This window comes from Triticum dicoccoides, chromosome 5B (genome assembly GCF_002162155.2).
Source record: "Triticum dicoccoides isolate Atlit2015 ecotype Zavitan chromosome 5B, WEW_v2.0, whole genome shotgun sequence".
Taxonomy (NCBI): domain Eukaryota; kingdom Viridiplantae; phylum Streptophyta; class Magnoliopsida; order Poales; family Poaceae; genus Triticum; species Triticum dicoccoides.
Genome location: NC_041389.1, coordinates 555,427,876 through 555,437,474, shown reverse-complemented (window position 1 = coordinate 555,437,474; position 9,599 = coordinate 555,427,876).

Below are 9,599 nucleotides of genomic sequence, written 5' to 3'. Positions count from 1 at the left end.
ATATATCCATCTGTACCATGTTTGAATAATAATTGGCATGTTGTAAATATTTGCAGAAATTATGGATCACTCCCGAGATGAAGAAATAGAAGCGATGTTGGGGGAGATAATCGCAAATGGAAGTGATGATGTTGCGTCATTTCTCCTCGACACCGATGGTCAGCTGGATGAAGAAGAGGGCTATGTTCATGATGGCTTCGGCCCATTAATGCCGGTACAAGAAGAGGACTATGTTCATGATGGCCCCGGTGACACAATGGAGGTACAAGAAGGAGACCGTGCTGACTGCTCCGGTGACCGAACCGAGTCCGGCCAGGTATATATATATTAGTTAAGCCCGTGCTGACTAGTTAATTGATGCTTCCATTGTTTTGGTATATGTACACATATTAGTTACTCTCGTCTTTTTTCCTTATAATTTCTAGCCCTCCGGATCGAGCACAACTTCGGTAAGGAGACGAGGCCCAAAGAAAAAGTTGAGCTCGGATGAAAAGTTTGAGATCATAGAAATCGCGCCCGACGGCGAACCGATTGAACCCATCCGGACAAGGAAGGCATTTTCTGCTCAGTGCGGGGTTCTTGTTAGGGACAAGATCCCGATCAGCATCCAGCAATGGTATAAGCCTAAGGAGGAAGACCCTGAGGTGTCTTATGTCAATGATATGCAGAAAGATGATCTTTGGACTGAGCTGAAGGCAAATTTCACCCTACCGCCAGAGGAGGATCCGGAGAATCCAGTTAAAGAGCAATTAATCAAGTCTTGTGCTCTTAAGAAGATGGCAACCCTAATGAGGAGGTGGAGGAAAGAGCTGAACCAGTTTGTCGAAAAAAAGACACCAGAATTCATCGGCAAATATAAGAAGATCAAAGATCACTGGCCCGCATTTGTGGCCCACAAGACATCGGAAAAGAGTAAGAAGATGTCGGCGAGAAACAAGGAAAATGCTGCGAAGAAGAAGCTTCACCATCACACGGGGTCAGGTGGCTACCTCAAAGCCCGACCTAAGTGGACCAAGGCCGAGCATGATCTGCTTGAAAAAGGGATCGAACCAGAGACAATGTACTGGCCAGACCGTTGCCGGACTTGGTTCTTCGGGGCTGGCGGAACCTTGGACCCTGTAACAGGGAAGTGCCAGTGGACGGACGAGCAACTGGAAATACCAGTCAAGAACCTTCGACACTATATCGCTGCAGCGCAGTGATGGACGTTCCTTCCAAACAGGGAGAAGGACAAGCTCACAATGGCCCTTGGGAATCCTGAGCACCTGGGACGGACACGAGGCACACTAGGCTCCATTCCGTGGAAGGTTGGTTTTCCGGACGCAGGGGGTTACAAAACCCACGAGAGGAGGAAGAAACTGGAGCAGGACCAACTACAGGCGCTGCTTGGAAGGGTAATGGGGCTAGAGGATTGAGAAGAGGAACGAGAAGCAGCAGATCGCAACAAACAACCTGCCGAAGCTTCCCCCGAAGCTAACCCGCCATCTCAGCAGAGAAGCAGCGTGGCTTCCACCAAGCTGCTTCAGCCGGAGCATGTCTTGACGGCTCCTGCCAGCTATCCCATGGATGGTATCACGGAGTCCCAAAGTTGCCACATTATGGCGCGATGGATGACTTTGAAGGTCAAGGCGGCTGTTGGCCAAGTTTATCCTAGTGGACTCGGCACAACTTATCACTGCCAGCCGATTCCAGAAGGATATGCTAAGGTGATGGTGGATGAAATAACGGAGGGATTTGAGGACCTCCCGCTTGACCATCCTACTGGTGAAGGGGAGACTAGGCTGGGTTCTGCTCTGAAGACTCCATGCCTATGGCGGAAGGAGCTCATCAACCTTCCGAACTGGACGCCTCATATCTCAAGTAATAATAATTATTTTCTTTGTCTTGCAGGGTTTGGAAACAGTTCACCGCAGAAGCTCCGGGACTGCCGAAGGAGCCGCGATATACATACCCGAAAGTAAGTACTACTGGCTAGCTAGTTGCGCGCATCTCCCGTTGATTCTATAGCTATACTTTCATCAATGACATTTATAATGCTTCATTATCAGTTTGATTGACCTCTATTTCTCGTAAAGTGCTTGTGGCAGGAGGAAGGGAATGATTTCTGTGGATACTACGTGTGCGAGTTCATCCACACCGCGACTTTGAAAAACAAGCGGGGCTACTCTAGAAGACAATATGAAGTGCGTAAGCAATAATATTCACAATTTCATTTTATTACACCATCATTTCTGTTGAGTTTCATTCATATATATGTATTAATTAACCCACTTCTTCAAATTAGACGTGGCAGATGCGGGATGAACTCCTAGAACCAGATCACATGAAAGCAATTCAAGAGGAATTGGCGGGATTCTTTCTTGAACACGTCATCAGTAAAGCCGGAGAATACCATGTGGAAATTGATTTCAAATGCTAGGGGTTTGTAACTAAGAGATCTTATACATATTGTACATGTATGTAGCCAGTAGCGTCGGATACATGATACGAAAACTTGTTGTTCGACCAATCTCTCGGAGAAGGAGAGGTCGATCGATCACTTATCTCGGTATGCATGACGAACTTCTGTACTGAATGGTTCTCTCGATCACTTATGTATATATAGTACGTAGCGTCGACCAAGCACGGACATAAGAGAGGACACTTCTCTCTATTAATTAGCTAGCTAACGCAATATATGAAACACCTAAATTAACCCCCAAAACCCCCAACCCCCCTCCTTTAAAAAAAACAAAAACCCCAGCCACTGGAATGCAGACGCGTGGATGCCTTTTGGTCCCGGTTGGAGCCACCAACCGGGACCAAAGGCCCCCTGACTGGGCTCGGCGCACAGGGCCACGTGGAGGCACATTGGTCCTGGTTCGTGTTTGAACCGGGACTAATGGGTGGAGGTATTAGTAACGACCCATTAGTCCCGGTTCATGAACCGGGACTAAAGGCCCTTACAAACCGGGACTAATTGGTGTTTTTCTACTAGTGATGGATGAGCGATGGATATCAAGTCCTTGGCCTTGTTTCAAGCCAATGACAAATATGGTCCACATAGATGAGAAATGGTATGACATGACTCGAGTGAAGAGCAGCAACTATGTACTGCCTAGAGAAGAACAACCAAATCGTACTGTGCACAATACTCATAGCATTGGGAAGGTAATGTTCCTAACAACTATGGCCAAGCCTCGCTACAATGAAGATGGGGAGATGACATTTGATGGAAAGCTTGGCATTTGTCCGTTCGTGGTACAGGACGAGGCACAACGAACCAACCACAATAGAGATAGAGGGACAATAGAGCTGAGGCAAGCGAAAGTAACCCGGCCTGTATGCAAAGATTACCTGATCAATAAAGTAATCCCTTCCATTCAAGACAAATGTCCTAACGGTTACAAGGACACAACAATCTTCATTCCACAAGATAATGCAACACCACATGTCCTCCCTAATGATGCTGGGTTTTTAGAAGCTGCGGCACAAAGAGATCTGGATATTTGATTAATACAGCAACCACCAAATAGCCCTGAGCTCAATGTTTTAGATCTTTGTTTCCACTACTCCATCCAATCCCTAACCGACTGCAGAGTGATACGTCCATTTTGCATCATGCTTTTATATCATATTTATTGCATTATGGGCTGTTATTACATATTTTATCTCAGTACTTATGGCTATTCTCTCTTATTTTACAAGGTTTACCATGAAGAGGGGGAATGCCGGCAGCTGGAATTCTGGCTGGAAAAGGAGCAAATATTGGAAACCTATTCTGCACAGCTCCAAAAATCCTGAAACTCCAAGAAAGCTATTTTTGGAATTAATAAGAATTATCGAGCGAAGAAAGCACCAAAGGGGACCCACACCCTGGCCAAGAGGGTGGGGGCGCGCCCACCCCTACTGGGCGTGCCCCCATTCTCCTGGGCCCCCTGGTGGCCCTCCGGTGCCCATCTTCTACTATATGAAGGCTTTTACCCTGAAACAATCAGAGGCAAGCTTACGGGACGAAACTCCACCGCCACGAAGCAGAACCTTGGCGGAACCAATCTAGGGCTCCGGCAGAGCTGTTCTACCGGGGAAACTTCCCTCCGGGAGGGGGAAATCATCACTATCGTCATCACCAACGATCCTCTCATCGGGAGGGGGTCAATCTCCATCAACATCTTCACCAGCACCATCTCCTCTCAAACCCTAGTTCATCTCTTGTATCCAATCTTGTATCCAAAACCACAAATTGGTACCTGTGGGTTGCTAGTGGTGTTGATTACTCCTTGTAGCTGATGCTAATTGGTTTATTTGGTGGAAGATCATATGTTCAGATCCTTAATGCATATTATTACTCCTCTGATTATGAACATGAATATGCTTTGTGAGTAGTTACGTTTGTTCCTGAGGACATGGGTGAAGTCTTGCTATTAGTAGTCATGTGAATTTGGTATTCGTTCGATATTTTGATGAGATGTATGTTGTCTTTCCTCTAGTGGTGTTATGTGAACGTCGACTACATGACACTTCACCATTATTTGGGCCTAGAGGAAGGCATTGGGAAGTAATAAGTAGATGATGGGTTGCTAGAGTGATAGAAGCTTAAACCCTAGTTTATGTGTTGCTTCGTAAGGGGCTGATTTGGATCCATATGTCTAATGTTGTGGTTAGGTTTACCTTAATACTTATTTTGTAGTTGAGGATGCTTGCGATAGGGGTTAATCATAAGTGGGTTGCTTGTCCAAGGAAGGGCAGTACCCAAGTACCGGTCCACCCACATATCAAATTATCAAAGTACCGAACGTGAATCATATGAGCGTGATGAAAACTAGCTTGACGATAATTCCCATGTGTCCTTGAGAGCTCTTTTCTCATTATAAGAAATTATCTAGGCTTGTCCTTTGCTACAAAAAGGATTGGGCCACCTTGCTGCACTTTATTTACTTTCATTGCTTGTTACTGTTACAATTTATTTTATCACAAAACTATCTGTTACCTACAATTTCAGTGCTTGCAGAGAAAACCTTACTGAAAACCGCTTGTCATTTCCTTCTGCTCCTCGTTGGGTTCGACACTCTTACTTATCAAAAGGACTATGACAGATCCCCTATACTTGTGGGTCATCAAGACTCTTTTCTGGCACCGTTGCCGGGGAGTGAAGCGCCTTTGGTGAGTGGAACTTGGTAAGGAAACATTTATATAGTGTGCTGAAATTTTCTGTCACTTGTTACTATGGAAACTAATCCTTTGAGGGGCTTGTTCGGGGTATCTTCACCCCGACCAGAAGAGCAAAGAGTTGCTCCTCAACCTACTGAACCTACTGAAAATATTTACTTTGATATTCCTTTGGGTATGATAGAGAAATTGCTAGCTAATCCCTTTGCAGGAGATGGAACATTGCATCCCGATTTACACCTTATCTTTGTGGATGAAGTTTGTGGATTATTTAAGCTTGCAGGTATTCCCGATGATGTTGTCAAAAGGAGGTCTTCCCTTTATCTCTGAAGGGAGATGCATTGACATGGTATAGGCTACGTGATGATACGGGATCTTGGAATTATAAACAATTGAAGTTGGAATTTCACCAGAAGTTCTATCCTATGCATCTTGTTCATCGTGATCGTAATTACATATATAATTTCTGGCCTCGCGAAGGAGAAAGCATCGCTCAAGCTTGGGGGAGGCTTAAGTCAATGTTATATTCATGCCCCAATCATGAGCTCTCCAGAGAAATGATTATTCAAAATTTTTATGCTCGGCTTTCTCCCAATGATCGCAACATGCTTGATACTTCTTGTGCTGGTTCTTATATGCTGAAGACTATTGAATTCAAATGGGATTTATTGGAAAGAATTAAACGAAACTCTGAAGATTGGAGCTCTGAAAATGGCAAGGAGTCAGGTATAACACCTAAGTTTGATTGTGTTAAATCTTTTATGGATACCGATGTTTTTCGTGGATTTAGCGCTAAGTATGGACTTGACTCTGAGATAGTAGCTGCTTTTTGTGAATCTTTTGCTACTCACGTTGATTTCCCTAAGGAGAAGTGGTTTAAATATAATCCTCCCATTGAAGTAAAAGTAGTTGCACCTATTACAGTTGAAGAAAAGACTGTCACTTATAATGATCCTATTGTTCCTACTACTTATGTTGAGAAACCTCCTTTTCCTGTTAGAATAAAGGATCATGCTAAAACTTCGATTGTTGTTCGTAAGATTAATACTAGAACCTTTACACCTCCTGAGAAAATCAAAGTTGAACCTAGTATTGCTATGGTTAAAGATCTCTTGGATGATAATTTAGACATGCATGTTATTTATTTCTGTGGTGAGACTGCTAATATTGTTAGACCAGATGCTAAGATACATAGACCTGTTGTAGGTATGCCTATTATTTCTCTTAAAATAGGAGATCATTGTTATCATGGCTTATGTGATATGGGTTCTAGTGCTAGTGCAATACCCTATGACTTATATAAAGAAATTATGCATGATATTGCACCCGCTGAATTGGAAGGTATTGATGTTACTATCAAGCTTGCCAATAGAGATACTATTTCACCAGTTGGGATTGTTAGAGATGTTGAAGTCTTATGTGGGAAGGTTAAATATCCTGCTGATTTTCTTGTTCTTAGTTCCCCACAAGATGATTTTTCTCCCATTATTTTTGGCAGACCCTTCTTGAATACTGTTAATGCTAGGATTTTTTGCTTTCTAGATGGTTATTCTGGTTTCTCTCAAATACCTGTGTCAGCGGAGGATCAATCAAAAACTACTTTTACTTGCCCTTTTGGTACTTTTGCTTATAGATGTATGCCTTTTGGTTTATGTAATGCACCTGCTACCTTTCAAAGATGCATGATGGCTATATTCTCTGACTTTTGTGAAAAAAATTTGTGAGGTATTCATGGATGATTTCTCTGTTTATGGATCCTCTTTTGATGATTGCTTGAGCAACCTTGATCGAGTTTTGTAGAGATGCGAAGACACTAGTCTCGTCTTGAATTGGGAAAAGTGCCACTTTATGGTTAATGAGAGCATTGTCTTGGGGCATAAGATTTCCGAGAGAGGTATTGAAGTTGATAAAGCTAAAGTTGATGCTATTGAAAAGATGCCATGTCCCAAGGACATAAAAGGTATAAGAAGTTTCCTTGGTCATGCCGGTTTTTATAGGAGGTTCATTAAGGACTTTTCTAAAATCTCTAGGCCTCTAACTAATTTATTGCAAAAAGATATTCCTTTTATCTTTGCTGATGATTGTGTAGAAGCATTTGAAATACTTAAGAAAGCTTTAATCACTGCACCTATTGTTCAGCCACCTGATTGGAGTTTACCTTTTGAAATTATGTGTGATGCTAGTGATTATGCTGTAGGTGCTGTTCTAGGGCAAAGAGTTGATAAGAAATTGAATGTTATCCAGTATGCTAGTAAAACTCTTGATACTACCCAAAGAAATTATGCCACTACTGAAAAAGAGTTCTTAGCAGTTGTATTTGCTTGTGATAAGTTCAGACCTTATATTGTTGATTCCAAAGTTACTATTCACACTGATCATGCTGCTATTAAATATCTTATGGAAAAGAAAGATGCTAAGCCTAGACTTATTAGATGGGTTCTCTTGCTCCAAGAATTGGATTTGCATATTGTTGATAGAAAGGGAGTTGAGAACCCCGTTGCAGGCAACTTGTCTAGGTTAGAGAATGTTCTTGATGACCCACTACCTATTGATGATAGCTTTCCTGATGAACAATTAGCGGTCATTAATGCTTCTCGTACTGCTCCTTAGTATGCTGATTATGCTAATTACATTGTTGCTAAATTTATACCACCTAGTTTCACATACCAACAAAAGAAAAAGTTCTTTTATGATTTAAGACATTACTTCTGGGATGACCCACACCTTTATAAAGGAGTAGATGGTGTTATTATACGTTGTGTACCTGAGCATGAACAGGAACAGATCCTACGCAAGTGTCACTCCGAATCATATGGAGGAATACATAAGGTAATCCTATCAATGTTGAAACTAATATTATCGAGACTGTAACCCCGGAGGAATACATAAGGGACACTTTCCAGAACGTTTCAGACTCCGAAAAGGAATAGGTATGTGGTACGGTAAGTAAACCGACTCCAAAACAGTTGTAATGGCAATTTTCCTCCATTTTGGAATATTTAAGAATTTTGGAAAGAAAGAAGTAGTCCGGGAAGGACACGAGGCCTCCACGAGGGTGGAGGGCGCGCCCACCCTTCTTGGGTGCGCCACCCTGTCTCGTGGCCACCTCGTGTGCCTCCCGGACTCCGTTTTCTTGCACGTTACGTATTTTGGTTGGTAAAAATTCATTATATAATCTCCCGAAGGTTTTGACCACTGTATCACGCAAATATCCTCTATTTTTGTTTCGAGCTGTTTCTGTTACAGATCTATAGCAATATGTCGTCTCAGGATTCGGAAGGGGACAGCTATGTGGTTGATTACCTTGCAGACCCTAAGGTCTACGGGGACTTGGGGCATGGTGGCTGGACCACTGAAGAAGAGGAAGACTATGAGCCTAAGGGAAAGGAGGAGACGAGTTCAGACGAAGACGAAGCCCCATTACCTCAACCTGGGGACATGCATGTGGAGTTTAAAAAGTCAAGCCTCCCTGATAGAGAAAATAAGCCAAAGATCGAGTTTATCCCTTTTCATCTATTGTAGGAAAATAAACAGGAATTATGCAAAAGAATATTAAGTCTTGAGCAGGAGATCGATGACCTAAAGGAGCAAAATACTATACTCAAGCGTAAATTGAGGAAGAAGCCTACACCATCAACAACTCTTGCTTCACCAACTATGAAGAAGGAGACATAATTACATGGGTATGGGCACTCCCCTTAGCAACTGCCAAGCTTGGGGGAGGTTGATACGTCTCCGTCGTATCTATAATTTTTGATTGTTCCATGCCAATATTCTTCAACTTTCATAAAGTTTTGGCAACTTTTTATACTATTTTTGGGACTAACATATTGATCCAGTGCCCAGTGCCAGTTCCTGTTTGTTGCATGTTTTATGTTTCGCAAAAAACCAATATCAAATGGAATCCAAACGGGATAAAAACGGACGGAGAATTATTTTGGAATATTTGGGATTTTCCGGAGGAAGGATCAACGCGAAACGGTGTCCGGGGTGGCCACGAGATAGGGGGGCGCGCCCTCCCCCTGGGCGCGCCCTGGACTCTCGTGGGCCACCTGTAAGGCGGTTGATGCCCTTCTTTTGCCGCAAGAAAGCTAATTTTACGAGAAAAATCTGGGCCAAAGATTCACCCCAATCGGAGTTACGGATCTCCAGATATAAAGGAAACGGTGAAGGGGAAAAAACAGAGAATGCAGAAACAGAGAGATAGATCCAATCTCGGAGGGGCTCTCGCCCCTCCCACGCCATGGGAACCAAGGACCAGAGGGGAAACCCTTCTTCCATCTAGGGAGAAGGTCAAGGAAGAAGAAGAAGAAGGGGGGCTCTCTCCCCCTTCCTTTCGGTGGTGCCAGAACACCGCCGGGGGCCATCATCATCACCGCGATCTTCACCAACACCTCCGCCATCTTCACCAACATCTCCATCACCTTCCCTCATCTATATTCAGCGGTCTA